The sequence below is a fragment of the Acinonyx jubatus genome, chromosome B1 (genome assembly GCF_027475565.1).
Source record: "Acinonyx jubatus isolate Ajub_Pintada_27869175 chromosome B1, VMU_Ajub_asm_v1.0, whole genome shotgun sequence".
NCBI lineage: Eukaryota > Metazoa > Chordata > Mammalia > Carnivora > Felidae > Acinonyx > Acinonyx jubatus.
This window is the reverse complement of record NC_069382.1, coordinates 82,730,676-82,746,824: the sequence shown is the minus strand read 5'-3', so window position 1 is coordinate 82,746,824 and position 16,149 is coordinate 82,730,676. Positions and strand designations below refer to the sequence as shown.

At 39.5% G+C, this 16,149-nt stretch overlaps 1 protein-coding gene across 3 annotated transcripts in view; it reads left to right on the top strand.

Moving 5' to 3' along the window:
• The window catches only part of IL15 (interleukin 15), an 80,077-nt gene that overhangs the window by 14,401 nt on the left and 49,527 nt on the right, over positions 1–16,149 (top strand). Inside the window, exon 1 of one of the 3 annotated variants that reach the window (XM_053216927.1) lies at positions 13,335–15,945. The exons of the other annotated variants lie outside the window; for them this stretch is intronic. The gene's annotated coding sequence lies outside the window, so the exon portion shown is untranslated. Of the gene's footprint in view, positions 1–13,334; positions 15,946–16,149 lie in introns of those variants that run through there. 3 annotated transcript variants of the gene reach the window in all.

Sequence of the window (16,149 nt, the reverse complement as noted above, 5' to 3'; positions counted from 1 at the left end):
ATTATACCCAGTTATTTCTTCATATTTCTTGCTCCCGATTCATATTTCCAAAATCCTTCTTACATTCTACAAAGCATTTTTTTTTAATTCTTGTTTTATCTGTTTCATTAGGCTTTTCCCATCTGGCATAAATTTTTTTAAGTTTTATCTCTCTTTTTTAGAGACCACACTATATATTCTTCCCTGTGAACTTCTCTTTCTTAGATTGGGATCATCACGGCTGGCTAGCATTATCATCAGCCAGGAGACAAAACCCTTGGCTCTAGCTTATGTCCTCCAAATGCGTTGGTGTGGGGTACTCTCCAGGTTGAAAGGTATATTGTTGCACTCTGGATTTAACAGTTCCGTGACTCTCCAATTCCAGTACCTTGTTTGTCAAGGATCTTTCCCAGTGTCTTACTTGAGGTACCCCCTCTGTCTTGTAGCAATGATGGGAAGAACAATTACTTGGATCCAGGGTATGGGTTCATGCAGTTATGTTGCCGATTTTCTAGGTTCTGAGTGCCCCACAATCCAGGTCCAACCAGAAAGTGCCAGTCAAGTTTAACATGTGCAGTAAAACAAGATCACCTAATCTTACCTGTCAGGGAAGATAAGGAGGGAAGGGGGTACAACAACTACAACCTTCTTCCTCATCTTATCCTCTACTTCTGGCCCCCGACTATCCAAGTCTGGTCTGCCAAACAGATCCTTCTCTCTCCCAAGGAATTTTTATAGATTTGGAATTAGCTCCTGAGCATATATTGGCATTCTACAAACTATCTTGTTTCTCTGGAACTTCCAGGGTGTATTTCCAAATACAAAGCTAGCTGCTCTTGTTGGTTCTTCATTTAACTAGGAACTTCCTAGGATTAATTGCTCTCCCTTTTTCCAAGTGATTCTTCCAATAAATAGATATGTAAATGTATGATGGTACTTATGATTGTTATTATCAAACCACGTTGGGAAAAGATCCCAGGAATCCCAGGGTAAAAGCAAGAGTGTGGTGGCTTAGCCACAGGGTAAAGGAGATTATGAAACTTCCATCTTCCCATTCTTCCAAGGTAGATGTCAGCTGGGCTACCGTAGGTTAAGATGACACAGAGTTGTTACGGATGACATGTTTACTTTAGTTGTTCAGACCTAGAAAGTAGCTATTTGGAAATAAGTAGAGTGAAGTAAATTGGATTATAGCAGCATTTTGCTAGTCATGCTGGTACAGGATCATTAGATTTAAGGCATGAAATTAAAACAATTCAAATTCCGCTAATACTGCCCTTTAGTTGTAATCAAGACATACGGGATTGTGAGCCCCAAGCATTTTATAACTCTTGATTTTAGGGATAAGAAGACCTGGTTTGAAATTGAAGGTAATGTGGAGAGGAAGCACAATGATAGCACATGCCTTGTGCTTCCTGTTAGCTGAATGAACTACTAATGACAAATGAAATCCAGGAAATCCAGGACACGTGGTCAACCCCAACTTTACCTCTTTGTGTAAGCCTGGATACTATGTTTAGTTTCTCTGCACTTTTGTTCTCTTCTGGAGAACTAAGGTGATTAGAGCAGAGGAATTCCCTCAGGCATCAAACCTGACAGTACAAACGATTAACATAATATGGATAAATTTGACCATATGCTCGTAAGCTACCTGTGACCTTAATAGGTGCACTTCAACACTGGGGAGAACTTTGGACACCTTCCAGTCTAGTTTCTTTATTTAAAAAAAAAAAAATTTTTTTTTTAACGTTTATTTATTTTTGAGACAGAGAGAGACAGAGCATGAACGGGGGAGGGTCAGAGAGAGAGGGAGACACAGAATCTGAAACAAGCTCCAGGCTCTGAGCGGTCAGCACACAGCCCGACGCGGGGCTCGAACTCACGGACTGTGAGATCATGACCTGAGCCGAAGTCGGCCGCTTAACCGACTGAGCCACCCAGGCGCCCCTAGTTTCTTTATTTTAAAGATAAAGAAACTGAGGTTAAAAGACATGAAGTGCTTTGCTAAGGTCACATGCTGTCTAAAGACAACCAGGACCAGAGTTCAATTCTCTAAGCTTTCAGTCCATTCCATGGTTTTGGTAAGATGAGGGAGGCTCCAAATTTTATCAAGGAGCCTTCAGTCTCAATGTTACATGAACCATAGTTTTGGAAATTGTAATTTTCTAGTGATGAATAGTTTGTAAACATGGTAGTCTCCATAGAGTCTAGTCAAAGAAAAGGTGGTGAATGCCACTGCTATTGTTTACACAAGTCCAAAGAGAGAAATTCTATGTCTATAGAAATGAATGTCCGTGGTCCCAGCACATGGAGTGACACATTTAATGGTAGTTGCCTGGAGGGCTATGTTCTATAACTGAATGGAGATAATTTTCTGTGCTGTTTTCTATCCTAGATGATACGTTATACAAGGCTTTGAAGTTTCATTTGTTCCCATTCCACGTTTGTCAGAAATCTTCTCATTAGTAATTTGGTCATTTAAGTTAATAGGACAGTCTTTGTCATAGGAATGGCTCTGGTCACAGAAGCCAGCCGCCTATTTTACCTTTCCATAACCACCTCTGAGGGGGAAAAAAACAACCTCAAAATAAATGTGACATTTTAGACTACAAAAATACAGCCATTTGGAGCATTCTGTACAAATACACCCAACAGAAAGGGTTAGAATTTTAAACGCTGTAACAAATGGGTAATCCCATAGAAGGAATGGGGCACACAACGTGTTTGATGATGTCTGCATAGCCCATTTTTCTCTGCACAAAAGCTGAGGAGTGTGGAAGAAGTGCTAAAAAGCAGAGAAGAATGAAAAGCAAAGATTAGAAAGGATAAAGGAAGGGCAATCTAGTCGTAGTAGTAGTTTGGTAACTACTATGTGAATAAGAATATTTAGTGAGACCAAGGAAAGAAGAGATAAAGAACTAAAACTGATGAAATGCCCTAATCTGGGTTCACGATGTCCGGGGTAATTTCACTGAGCCCTGGTGGAGAGGAGGGAACCGGTATCTCTGTAAAAGATAGCCGAGTTCTCTGGCCAGCCATGACATGGACCACCCTGGAACTCAAGAGTCCAAGCACTCTCCCAATCGCAAATAACTTTTATTAATAGAGACAGTCTGCTTCTCATCAGTTTTATAAGCACCTACTGCTTTGCTGTGGAGACTTGAGAAGTTTAGTTTACTTGTCAAGAAGGAGCTCAGCAAGCAGTGCTTTAGGAATAAGACATTTGGGACTCCAACAGCCAATTCGTGGCCACTGTGTTGATTCAGAGATCCAATGCTCTGAGTAAATCACTTGATGCATCTCATAATAAGCCAACTATTTGGAATGGAAGATACCAAAAGCCTAATAAGCAAGAAAAATAGAACATTAGAAGGATGACAGCCAGCTCTGGTAAAGCTGTCTGGAGACAGGACTGAGGGATTATGTGGGCTAAAGTTCATCTGTATTTAATAAAAGATCCACTTTGCCTTAGTTGTTTTTTTTTTTTTTTTTTTTACTTAATTATTAGTGTTATTTCTGAGGATCATGGTAATCGTTCCTCTTGGCTTCTGTAAGGGATTTGTGAGAAGCCATAGAAATGTTCAAATACAGTTATTTGCCAGTAGGAGATATGCTATATAATTAAGCTGTCGTTTTCCCTGATAGGTTATTACCAGCAGGTAAGAAGAAGTGTGCATCATTATAAATTGTCATACGGCATTTCATGCTACAGCAGATAAGGTATGTCTTCTGTGGCAACACTGAACAATCATGTAGAAACTGGTGCCATTATGGCCGTTGTAAATCACAACATACACTTTAATAGTTAAACAATTTTCTATAGTAACAGTCCTAGAGAATTGGTTAGTAATAATTGACTTATTTTTATGATGAAGATTAATTTTTATATAGGTCTTTTTATATAAATACCTGAAGAATTCAAAACAAGAACATTCATTTAAAACACACACACGTGGGCTCTTTTTGGGTGTTTTTTCTTTCTTTTTTTTTTTTTTTTTGGTCCACTTATCTTTTTTTTTTTTTAATGTTATTTATTTTTGAGAGAGAGAGAGACAGAGACAGAGACAGAGCATGAGTGGGGAAGGGCAGGAGATAGAAGGAGACACAGAAATCTGAAGCAGGCTCCAGGCTTTGGGCTGTCAGCACAGAGCCCAACACGGGACTTGAACCCACAGACCGTGAGATCATGACCTGAGCTGAAATTGGAGGCTTAACTGACTGAGCCACCCAGGCACCCCTTGGCTCATTTATCTTTACCTGCAAATGTTTGAAGGATCAGAAAGTCGCCACAATAGCTTCCTTATATATATATATATATATATATATATATATATATATATATATGTAATTATATGTATATTTGTATGTGTATATATGTATATTTGTATGTATATATATGTATGTATATATACGTATGTATATATAGGTATGTGTATATATATAGTTATATGTATATATTCAGTTTAGAATTATATATATTTAATATTTCTATTATATGAAGATGGTAGCGCTAAAGAGGCCCAAACTGGCCACCAGTAGATTCAAGTCTGTCTGGTTTTCTGTTGTCGGAAGCCACAAGTGAACAAGGGAATGGCCTGGCCTCTGGGATAAAAGGAAAGTATTTCTTTATCTTTGAAGGCCTAAAGCTATAAGTCTTCTCTCTTTTCTCTTTCCTTTCTCTTGGTATTGTTCCTTTGCCATTCTTCTCCCTTATCTCTTCTCTCCTCATGATTTATGTTCTCTAAAACTTAGTTCACATTAGTCAGCTATAAAAACCTCACCTTGACTAACCCAGCTGCCTCTGCCCCTTCAATTTTGCTGTACTAGATGTCGCCCTTTTCATGGCAAAGTGTGACAGCTGTCTTCTTTGTGAGAATTTTAAAAACCTATCCACCTAGACCATTGAAATCCACAGTACGAACATGTTTGTCTCCAGGATTTGACCCAAGAAAGGGCTTGCGCCAGAATGTAATTTCACCCCATCAGTAGCACACATTCGTTCACCTGACATGTTTTTCACAACGAGTCTTTCCTGGAGGAGGAATCGGTGTAAGTTGTACTCACTGTAAACTGGTGCTTTAATAACACTGAACTAGACAGCAAGGGTGCTCATGGCTCCTTTCTCTGTGGGACCTATGGGAGGGATGGAACAGCCTGATTGTGAGTGATATGAGGACTGGTTCATGGTGAGGGGGGTCACATTCATGGGGGTGATAATCACTAAGAGGTCACATTTTCAAGGGCTCCCTGTGTGTCAGAGACTGTTCCATGTAGGTTTTGGTGAATGAGCTCACTTGACCCTTACCATGACCCGGGGAGGGTAGACACTATCATTTCCTCCATTCTACAGATGAAGAAACTGAGGCCCTTGGAGATGAATTCATCTCCTCCAAACCTTATTGTTAGTAAGTAGCTGAGTTGGAATTCAATCTAGATGGGACTGAAACCGAAGTGTCTGCTCTACCTGCATCAGTGCCATCCAAACGAGGTTTCTGCCGTGGTGCATGTGTTCTCTAGCTGCTGTGTCCAATATGGTAACCACAAACCATGTGTGGCTTTTGAGCACTTGAAATGTGGCCAGCTCCACTGAGGAAGTGAACTGTTAGCTTTATGTTTTCAAATTTGCATTTATGTTTAAATAGCCACATATGGTTAGTGGCTGCTGTATTGGACAGCGTAACTCCAGATACTTTTTAGGTGTTGCTGACTATAGGCTAATAGAAAAACCAAGGCAGGAGTAAAAGAATATGGTATTCTTTCCCCATTTGTAGAGTTTCCCCGGATCCTACATTTTTTAAAAAATTTGTGTATTTATTTTGAGAGAGACAGAGACAGCATGTGCGGGGGAGGGGCAGAGAGAAAGGGGAAGAGAGAGAATCACAAACTTACTCCACACTGCCAGCTGCAGAGCCCAACTAGGGCTTGAACTCATGAACCTTGGGATCATGACCTGAGCCACCCAGGTGCCCCCTGCATCCTACATTAAAAAACAAAACCAAAAAAAAAAAAAAACCCCAAAAAACCCAACAAAGTTTAATATTAAAAAAAGAAAGAGGGGCGCCTGGGTGGCTCAGTCGGTTAAGCGGCCGACTTGGGCTCAGGTCATGATCTCGCGGTCCGTGAGTTCGAGTCCCGCGTCGGGCTCTGTGTTGACAGCTGAGAGCCTAGAGCCCGTTTCAGATTCTGTGTCTCCCTCTCTCTGACCCTCCCCCATTCATGCTCTGTCTCTGTCTGTCTCAAAAATAAATAAACATTAAAAAAAAAAAGAAAAGAAAAGGCTGTTTTAAATCTGTTGCTGTATGGAAGCAACAGGATTAAAAAACAAATTATTGACTGCCTTCTCTGCTTCAGGCCTTCTGCTAGGTTTTGGGCATTATGAATAAATGAATAAAAAGATATAGTTCCTGTCTTCAAGGAGCTCATAATCTGAGTAACTTTTTAGTGATATTATACATTTTTTTTTGAGAGTCTCTTCATATGCTTTGACAAAGTTTTTAAATACCTGCTATTTAATACTTGGCAGTGTTTTGTTTTTAATTTTTAATATTTTATTTTTTTCAAAAGGTAATCCATTCCTGTGGTTTGAAATTCAGAGGGTACCAAGCTGCTTTTAATTCCCTTTTATAGAAACAACTACTGGTAGCGTTTCTTAGTTCATACCTTTATAAATATTTTGTGCATACACGAGGAAACACAAACGTGTTTAATTCTTTTTTAAAAAACAGATATGCACTGTTGAGTAGCCTTGTTTCTTGCACTTAAAATAATACACCTTGGATGCTTTTTCATACTAGCACTTAAAGACCTTCTCATTTTTTCCTGTGGATGCATAATATTCCATTATATGTATATATCATAATTTATTTAAGCAGTCTTCTGTGGACTTTTAGGTCGTTCCCAGTCTTTTGCTATTACAGGACATATTGACAATAGTAACTTTAGCAATCATATTCTAATGTGAGCTAGAGTGAATTGCATTCATGTTTCCCAGAGGAGATTCCGTAAACAGTCTGAGAAGATGTTCAATATAAATAGAGGGTTCTCTGGCTAAATAACTTTCGGTTAACTGTGGGTATTCATTGGGGATCCATAGTGCACCTTGTTGAATTAAAGAAAATCCCACAGTAATTTATGTCAATGCAATCCAAGTGTTTCCCAGGCTTCGCTTTTCTCAAGCAGTAGAATAGACTGTTTTTGTAGGTTGAGTTCCCTGGGAGTCAGACTCTGAGCTAGAAATATACATGCAAGAGACCTACTGGGGCATGTTCTCAGGAATGGCACTTGATGGAAGTGAGTGCTGATAGAAGTAAGGTAGACAGAGGGAGAAGGTGAACTGTGATACAGTTGCACAGAGGTCTCAGCCAAGTGGTCCATGGAGAGTGAGTGCTCTCAAGCTGGGATGGCCCTTTAGGGATATTCCAACTCCAGGGAAGGAGGCCAGTCCCTTACAGGGAGGTGTTGTGACTTTGTCCCAGGTGGCTCCCTTCCACTGGGGGCACATTTCTGGGAAGAGATTCAGCTCTGAGCTGTCAGCTGGGGTGATGAGTGCTTCAGTGTTCACTATAACTCTGAATAGCACGTTCACATTCTTTATGGAAATGAGTATCAATTCCTTCATAATTTTGATGTTCAGAGCAAGTCACTTGATTTCTTGGTGACCCAATTTCTTTCTCTATGAAATATGGATGCCCAACTGGAAGTTCTTTGGAATATCTAACATTCTTTGCTTCTAATTCCATTTAAATATGTACTAATTAAACTCCAGGGGATGGGACTAATTTTCCTTAACATGTATTTGGCCACATAGAGGCCATCGACCTGACTAGGTCAGCCCTAATCATCTGCTATCACTGCTGTGCATTTATGGAGAAGATGTATTGTGATAGCATTTTTAAGAGTATGTCACTTAATCTCAAGCAGATTCTTGGGGCAAAATGTCATGAGACCTGAGTTAGTTTCTTTTGTTTTTTTTAAATATTTTTGTTACCTTTTGGTAAGTGTTTCCTGAAGAAGCTATCCCCCCATCTCTCTGGAAACATGAGTGCCCATCCTGTGCCTTTTAGCGTATTTGCTACTTTCATTCTCATGCCTTATGCAGGAATCATCAGTTGCGGTGGCACAAGAGATAAAGGGGGGAGATAATTTCTCTGGTGTCTCTTCTTATAGGGGCACTAATCCCATCATGAGGGCCTCACCCTTATGACCTCATTTAACTCTAATTACATTTCCAAAGCCTGATCTCCAAACACCATCACACCGAAGTCAGGGCTTGTTTTTGATTGGAGAGGGAAGAGGGTCCACGGAATGGACCTCTCTTAGGTGTGCCTTATAGAGTTGATGGAGCTTCATAGAGAAGATGGAAAAATCTCTAAGCAAAATTCTCAACGAAGTGGTTACAAGATAATGGAGGAGACAGTGACATGGCAAATAAAATCAGGAGTAAGGAGTTGGCTGTTATATGAACATCACGTACAGATGAAGATGGAAAAGAAAAAAAAAACATGCTAAGATTGATGGCTGTGTCTAAGATTAACTTTTAAATTGAACACTTTTCTCAAAAACCTTAATCTGTTCTTTCAACACAAAGCTTAATAAGAATTCTTGTTATGCTTACTATGTTAGGCTGATTATTATTACTATGGTAATGGATCAGGTGAAAGATTGTTAAAAAGGGAATCTGAAAGGGAACAAACTAGAAAAGATATTGTTAGGGGGTAGGAGGAAATGATGAAATATTAATTTGCCCTAAATAGATCCAAAACAAATTAATCTTTTCTGACCAATCATTGACTCCTTCCTTTTCGTCTACTAACAGATGGTATGTAAAACCTCTTTATGCTAACTCTGAAATGTTTCTGGAACCACTGCCCTCATCATCCATTTGCAATGATTTGTTTGCAAAGTGTCAGATCCTATAGCATGCTGGTCACTTCCAACTATTCAACTGTGGAGCCCATTTTAAATGCCAGTGTCACTGGGGCACCTGGGTAGCTCAGTTGGTTAAGCATCTGACTCTTGGTTTCAGCTCAGATCATGATCTCATGGTTCCTATATTTGAGCCCCAGGTTGGGCTATGTGCTGACAGGGCTAAGCCTGCTTGGGATTCTCTTTCCCTCTCTCTGCCCCACCCGCCACTCGCATACATGCTCTCTTTCTCTCAAAATAAATAAACTTAAAAAAAATAAGGGGCGCCTGGGTGGCTCAGTTGGTTAAGAGTCCAACTTCGGCCTAGGTCATGATCTCACTGTTCCCAGGTTCGAGCCCCGCGTTGGGCTCTGTGCTGACAGCTCAGAGCCTAGAGCCTGTTTCAGATTCTGTGTCTCCCTCTCTCTCTGCCCCTCCCCTGCTCATGCTCTGTCTCTCTCCTTCAAAAATAAATAAACCTTAAAAAAATTTTGTTAAAAAAAATAAAAGTAAAATGCCAGTGTCATCTTACGTTCTGCCAATTGAAGTGAGACCTGTGGGGCCCATTGGGGGAAGAGGGTGTGGTTCATGTTTTCTTGCCTTCTAACTTCCTTCTGGTTTTCACTGATGGAATTTGAGACTGAGAGGGGGGCTAGGGCACAAAGGCCAGATATTTTCTGATTTGAGGTCATCCTCTGTTGGTTGTGCTTCTCTTCCTGCTGATAGTAACTAACCATGGATACCTTAAGTGGGGGAGGTCTCCAAAGCTGGTCATTTCTATGGAACATGTGTGAGTTCTTCCTCACAGGTACAGTGGTCTCTACCCTGGCCCTCCGAGCATAATTAGGCTTAATCTCTTCCTCCCCTCTCACCTCCCTCCCCTAGTGGTATAGCCCACTAGGTCTGATTATCTGGGTCCCCTTGCAAAGAGGCCAGCTTGGATCCACAGCTTTGCTGAATCAAATACTGGAAATAAAACCTGATGCTTTTCTCCATTATTACAATAATAATTGTAATACCTTTGGTCAGGTAGGTTTAACAGCAAATCTGCAATCCCTTAAGGTGATATGTATACCTGGGAAATGAGATGCCAGTCTGTTTTACTCAGCTCAGTCTGCCATAACAAAATACCATGCCTGGCTTCTGAAGGCTGGGAAGTCCAAGATCAAGGTGGCAGCTGAGTCATTTCTCTGGTGAGGTCTCTTCTTGGCTTGCAGATGGCTGCCTTCTTGCTGTGTCCTACAGGGTGGAGAGATAAAGGGGGGAGATAATTTCTCTGGTGTCTCTTCTTATAGGGGCACTAATTCCATCATGAGGGCCTCACCCTTATGACCTCATTTAACTCTAATTACATTTCCAAAGCCTGATCTCCAAACACCATCACACCGAAGTTAGGGCTTCACCATAAGAATTTGGGGGGAAACAATTCAGTCTATAGCACTGTCTCTTCTGTGTATAGTCCCATAGTGTTTTTCATTATGCCCTTGGCTAGTGATTCCAACCATTGCCTTTCTATTCTTTTCTGTTTTTTAGGTCTTCTGTATATGGACTTGGGAAGGATGTTGGGGTGGCGTCGGTGGTTTGGAGAAAGTAAAAGTAGTAAGGGCTTGCCTACCTCTGAGTTAGCACTGGAATGGGTGTCTGAACCTCGCTGTAAAACTTTCTTTAGAACAGGAGGCAACTTAATGCTTCTATACCCCCAACATTAGGTTCTATTCACCAATTACAGGGCAAGAGTAGAGACACATTCAAAATCCCCTTAAAATACCATTCCTCACCCGCCTTCTTGAATTCAGAGCCTCTGTAGGCATCACTCCCTTTGCTAGAGTAACATTACTCATTCTGAAAGGCTAGCTCAGATGTCACCTTCTCACTGAAGTCTTTCCAAATCCCTCATTTTCCTCACCTCTTTAGAATTAATTACCTCACACTGTGTTTTAACATGGGCCTTTCTTTAGTCTTTTATTCAAACACTAAGAGGATTAGTTGTTTGCAGTTTTTTCCCCCACTGGTTGGTGAGTTCCTTAAGGATCAAAACCAGTTATTAGGTCCTTATACATGATAAGTTTTGAATAAATATTTTATTTTTTATTTATTTTTTTAAGTTTATTTATTTTGAGAGAGACAGGGACAGCATGAGAGGGAGAGGGGCACAGAGAAGGGGAGAGAGAGAATCCCAAGCAGGCTCTGCTCTGCCAGCGTAGATCCTGACTCGGGACTCGAACTCATGAACCGTGAGATCATGACCTGAGCCAAAACCAAGAATCTGACACTTAACCGACTGAGCCATCCAGGCTCCGCCAAATAAATATTTTAAATAAAATATTTAAATATGAACGTTCCATCATATAGGCAATGTATATCAAATGGTTATACTTTTGACTTACAATTATGTGAAACTTTTATTAAATCAGTAATAGTAAAAAATGAGACTATAGAGATAATTTTATTAGTATAAAATATAAATATATAAATATCCATTATATCATGGACCATACTGAATTTTGGTTAAGATGTTTATCATTTTATAATATAGAAATTACACTCCTTAACTTTTAAAAATGATATAAGTTTGATTACCTTTTTTTTTTAATAGGAAATACCTACTTTAGGGTTTTCTGATGCTGCGATATGTTGGCATATTCAAACCCTTTCAAAATCACATATCCCTTGAAAATATGATGTTATGATTTTGTGTTTTCCTGCTGAGAGTACCAGTGGAGACTTTGCTACTCCTCTCGTAGAACAGATTATTTGTAACTTATTCTCAGCACCTTCCTTGGAGTTGGCCAGTGACTTGGTATCAAGTTCACAGATACATTTGACATCAATGTACTTTGTGCTATGTTTGGGGAACTGAACAACTTTAAGGAGAAACTGCATGAAACATTATAGTTTATTTTAAATAGTGTGTGATTACTTGTCTTCCAACATGAAGTAGCTGTAGTCAGTGTGGGTGTGAGTTACATTATGGGGGAGTTTGAAGATTTTAGGAAAGATTAATAAAAATTCCAGTGGACTTCTGAGGCTTTCTCCATATGAGTCTTCCTGTCTTTTCTAGTATGACCAGATATGGAGGTAATCATAAATCCAAAGTATTATTCAATATGTAATTTTAAATCTTTTAATCCCCACCTTTGACACCTACAGAATGCATTCCTACATATTGCCATCTGGCTTTTTAAAGCAATATCTCATCATGTGCCATACTGGTATTGTCAGAAGAAGCAAAGAAATCAATGTTAGCACACAGCCAGCCCACAGGAGGTTGTATAAATAAGTTTTTAAGAATTATATCATGTAGTATAGATTCTTTTATGTAATAATGTAACTAATAATAAGGAAGATGTGAAAAACTCGTTGAAGTTTTATACACACACACACACACACACATTCTTAGTTTTTTAAACATGAACATCTTGGTTTATAGGAAAATGCTGTTTGTCATAAAATGTTCAAAGCATTTTCTGAGGACAGGAGGCACTGTACCTACAAAGGTAGGCAGATTTTTTTTCTGAAGAGAGCCAGATAATAAATATTTTAGCCTTTATGAGCCAAATGATCTGTGGAAATTACTCAAATCTGCCTTTATTCCTGGAAAGCAGCCATAGACGTGAATAGGTGTGGCTCTGTCTCAATAGAACTTTATTTACAAAACCGGTGGTGGGTGAGGTTTGGACTGTGGGTCAAAACTTGCCTACCCTGAGCATATAAGAAGATGACAATGTGTATCTCACCTTCTGCTATAGTATTAGGTTAATTTTAAAGGAACTGAGATGCTCAAAACTAAACACTATATGTAATCCAACCACCCAATTTCTGAATGATTTCACTAATGTAAGGAAATTAGACAATGATGTAGATCAGATATTTTGAATGACTCATGGAAACTTTTGAAAATATTGAGAATAATGTGAAGTCAAATTCAGTCTCAGGAATTAAACAAAAGAATGTCACAGAAATGGAAATTCAAGGAACTGACTTCTTTTTGAATAAAGTGAAAGCACACCTTTCATTTTTTACTTTCAGTTATAATTTACATTTATTCCTTCAGAAGAAATCCTGTGGTATGTGTACAGATCAGGATACACAATAGAGCAAGTAAAAATGATTATAAGAATTGAAACTCTACAAGAATCCTAGGAGGAAAAAGCTAATTCCTCTCTTGTGTAGTCATTTCTGCCATCAGAAAATAAAGGAAATATAAACTGAAAGAAAAAGTATGAAGAGCATGCTTCATATGCTTCCTTGAAACCGCTCTATTTCCTAGAATTATTAAGAATTCTCCAAATTCAAGGGGCAGCCGGGTGGCTCAGTCAGTTAAGCATCCCACCTCAGCTCAGGTCATGATCTCGCAGTTCACAGGTTTGAGCCCTACATTGGGCTGTGCTGACAGCTCAGAGCCTGGAGCCTGCTTCGGATTCTGTGTCTCCCTCTCTTCTGCCCCTCCCCTGATCATGCTCTGTCTCTCTCTTTCAAAAACAAATAAGCATTAAAAAAAAAGTATTCCCCAAATTCAAGAAACAACCTACTGATAGTCTTAGGGTAGACACAAAACAGATGTTGCCACCATTGGGAGCTCAGAGAAGCAGCAGGAGAACATTTTGGATGTTGAGAGGTAGAACTTGTGACATTCTTACCATAGCGACATAGTTTTGAATTTCTAGATGTCTTGTCATTTCTAGATATTTATGAAAATGAATAAACACATTTTTAAAAATTCCATTATGGTCAATGCCAGAGCAAGAAATGGGGGAATTTTCTTTAAATGAAATCATTCTTGCAGTATGCAAGAAACTAAACAGGAATCTCCCCTCATTTGTTTTGAAGTCATAAGCCAAGTGTCATGTGCTTTCTGTTTTTCTGATTCTCCTTGATTCCTAGATTTTTTTAGTTATTGCTTCCAAGGGGTACTTCAAAACAGAGGTGTTTTGGTGTGGGTATTTTGTGGAGGCCTGTGAGAGTTGTTCTTGTCTGATGTGAGGGAGGGTTGAGAAGAATACAGGCTAGGTAGAAATAAAGATGTATCTCTTACAATTTGTATAGTAAAAGCAGACCATCAATTTTAAGATGCTCCTTAATGAGCACCTGGGTTACTGTAACAAGGATCCAGAAAGGTTTTATTTCTATGGGATGCTCCTTTGAAGGTAGCTTTTATTTTGGGTAATCTGTTGGGAAACATACTAGACTATGCTCAAGAGATTTTGGCTGCATTGACATTTATGCTAACTGAATCTCACTTGTAGTATTTACTATTATCTTTGTTTCCTTTCTTATATTCTGAGAAAAAAATGCACTTAGGAAGATGAATTTGGGTACAGACCAGGTTATGTAGGCTCTCATCTGTGCATGCGTTCACTCAAAGCCCCTTCCTTTTTTATTTTGTCCAGGGCTGCAACCTCCAGTCTTGGGTGGCCTTGAGTCACCATCATTTAATTCAATTTATGTCAAGCTTAAAAATTTTTCTCTTACTATTTTTCTGATTATCAAAGTAGTATGTGCTCATTATAGTAAGAGTGAACACTACAGAAAACTGTAAAGTGGGGAAAATATTATCAGCAAGGCAATTACTAATCGGCAACTTGCTGCATTGTTTTTTCTACATAGTTGATATAAAAAGGTTTGAACATTTGCCTTGTAGTTTTGTTTTTTAACAGCAGACAGTGACATTTCCCTGTGACATTACATAAGTAATGTAAGTATTATTTTTAATACTGTGAGGTGTTAATACTGTGAGTATTTTTAATACTATTTTAATGTGAGGATAATACTGAGGTTTAAAAAAGGGGTGCCTGGGTGGCTCAGTCTGTTAAGCATTGTACTCTTGAGTTCAGCTCAGGTCATGATCTCATGGTTCATCGGATCAAGCCCCATGTCAGCGTCTGTGCTGACAGCTTAGGACCTGCTTGGGATTCTCTCTCTCCCTCTCTCTCTGCCCTTCCTCTGCTCATGCTCACTTGCTCACTATGTCTCACAAAATAAATAAATTAAATTAAAAAAATAAATAGGGGTGCCTGGGTGGCTCAGTCGGTTGAATGTCTGACTTCTGCTCAGGTCATGATCTCGTGGTTTGTGGGTTTGAGCCCCGCGTCAGGCTCTGAGCTGTCAGCACAGAGCCTGGAGCCTGCTTCTGATTCTGTGTCTCCCTCTCTCTCTGCCCCACCCCCCACTCACACTCTGTCATTCTCTCCTTCAAAAGTAAATAAACATTAAAATAAATAAATAAATAAATAAAATGACAAAAAATGTATCACAGTCCATTATGATTTTGTTAATTTGTGGTTATTCAAAATAATATTTATGTGAATTTATTTTTGAATAAATTACTGTCCAGATTTCTGACAATTGTGTTAAGAAAAATTTTCTAGGAGGAGAATTAATATGTCTGACACCTTAAATATTTTAACGGTGCTCAACACATATTCCAGGAAATATGTACGAATTTATACCTTCGTCACCATTTCGTGAGTCTTAATGACACTGCATCCTCACCAGTGACATTTAACGGTTTTAAAACAATTCTTCCTGGTTCCACGATGAATAGGGCAGTAGTTTGGGCCAAAGGTAATTTTCCTCCTAGAAACCATATAGAATGGAATTGTAGGGAGACTCAAAACTAAGTCTATCGTAAACCGCAGAGACAATGAAAAGCCATAAAATCCAAAACATGTGTCAGCGTAGGCAAAAGCAACTGAGGCCAGCAGAATTTGTGCAGGAAGCCCTGCCGAGTGACACAGAGGAATGGCAGTATGGGAGGGGCCCTGTTGCAAATGTCAGTAGTCACAGGCGGATAAGTAGTCCAACAAGGAAAGAACCCTGTTCCCAGTGGGAACTAAGCTCCAGCAGGAAGTCATTGCTGTAAGAAATGGAGAAAGATTTTTTGTTCCATTGGTAGCAGATCTCACAGAACACATCTTTCAAAAAGGAGTGGAATGCAATTGGATGGAAGGGGGGCTGTGTAACTTGGTGGCAGGTTCCAGTGACGAAGCTGAGGAGCTCAGAAGAGATGCATGAACTACCTCTTAAAAACTCCGAGGGACTTCCCAAGGTGCATCCCACCAGGTGGGGCCAAGTCATGGACTTCTTGCCTGGACTTTCCTCCTGACATGAAAATGTGAACAAATTAACAGGCTCTGTAGCTCATCCTGATTAGTGTGATTCAGCAGTTAGAAAGAAATTGTTAAAATTGTTAAGAAAGAATTTGTTAAAATTCTTGCCCTTTTCTCCACTTGTGAATAACCATGGTGCGGTTTTTGTCACTGTGCG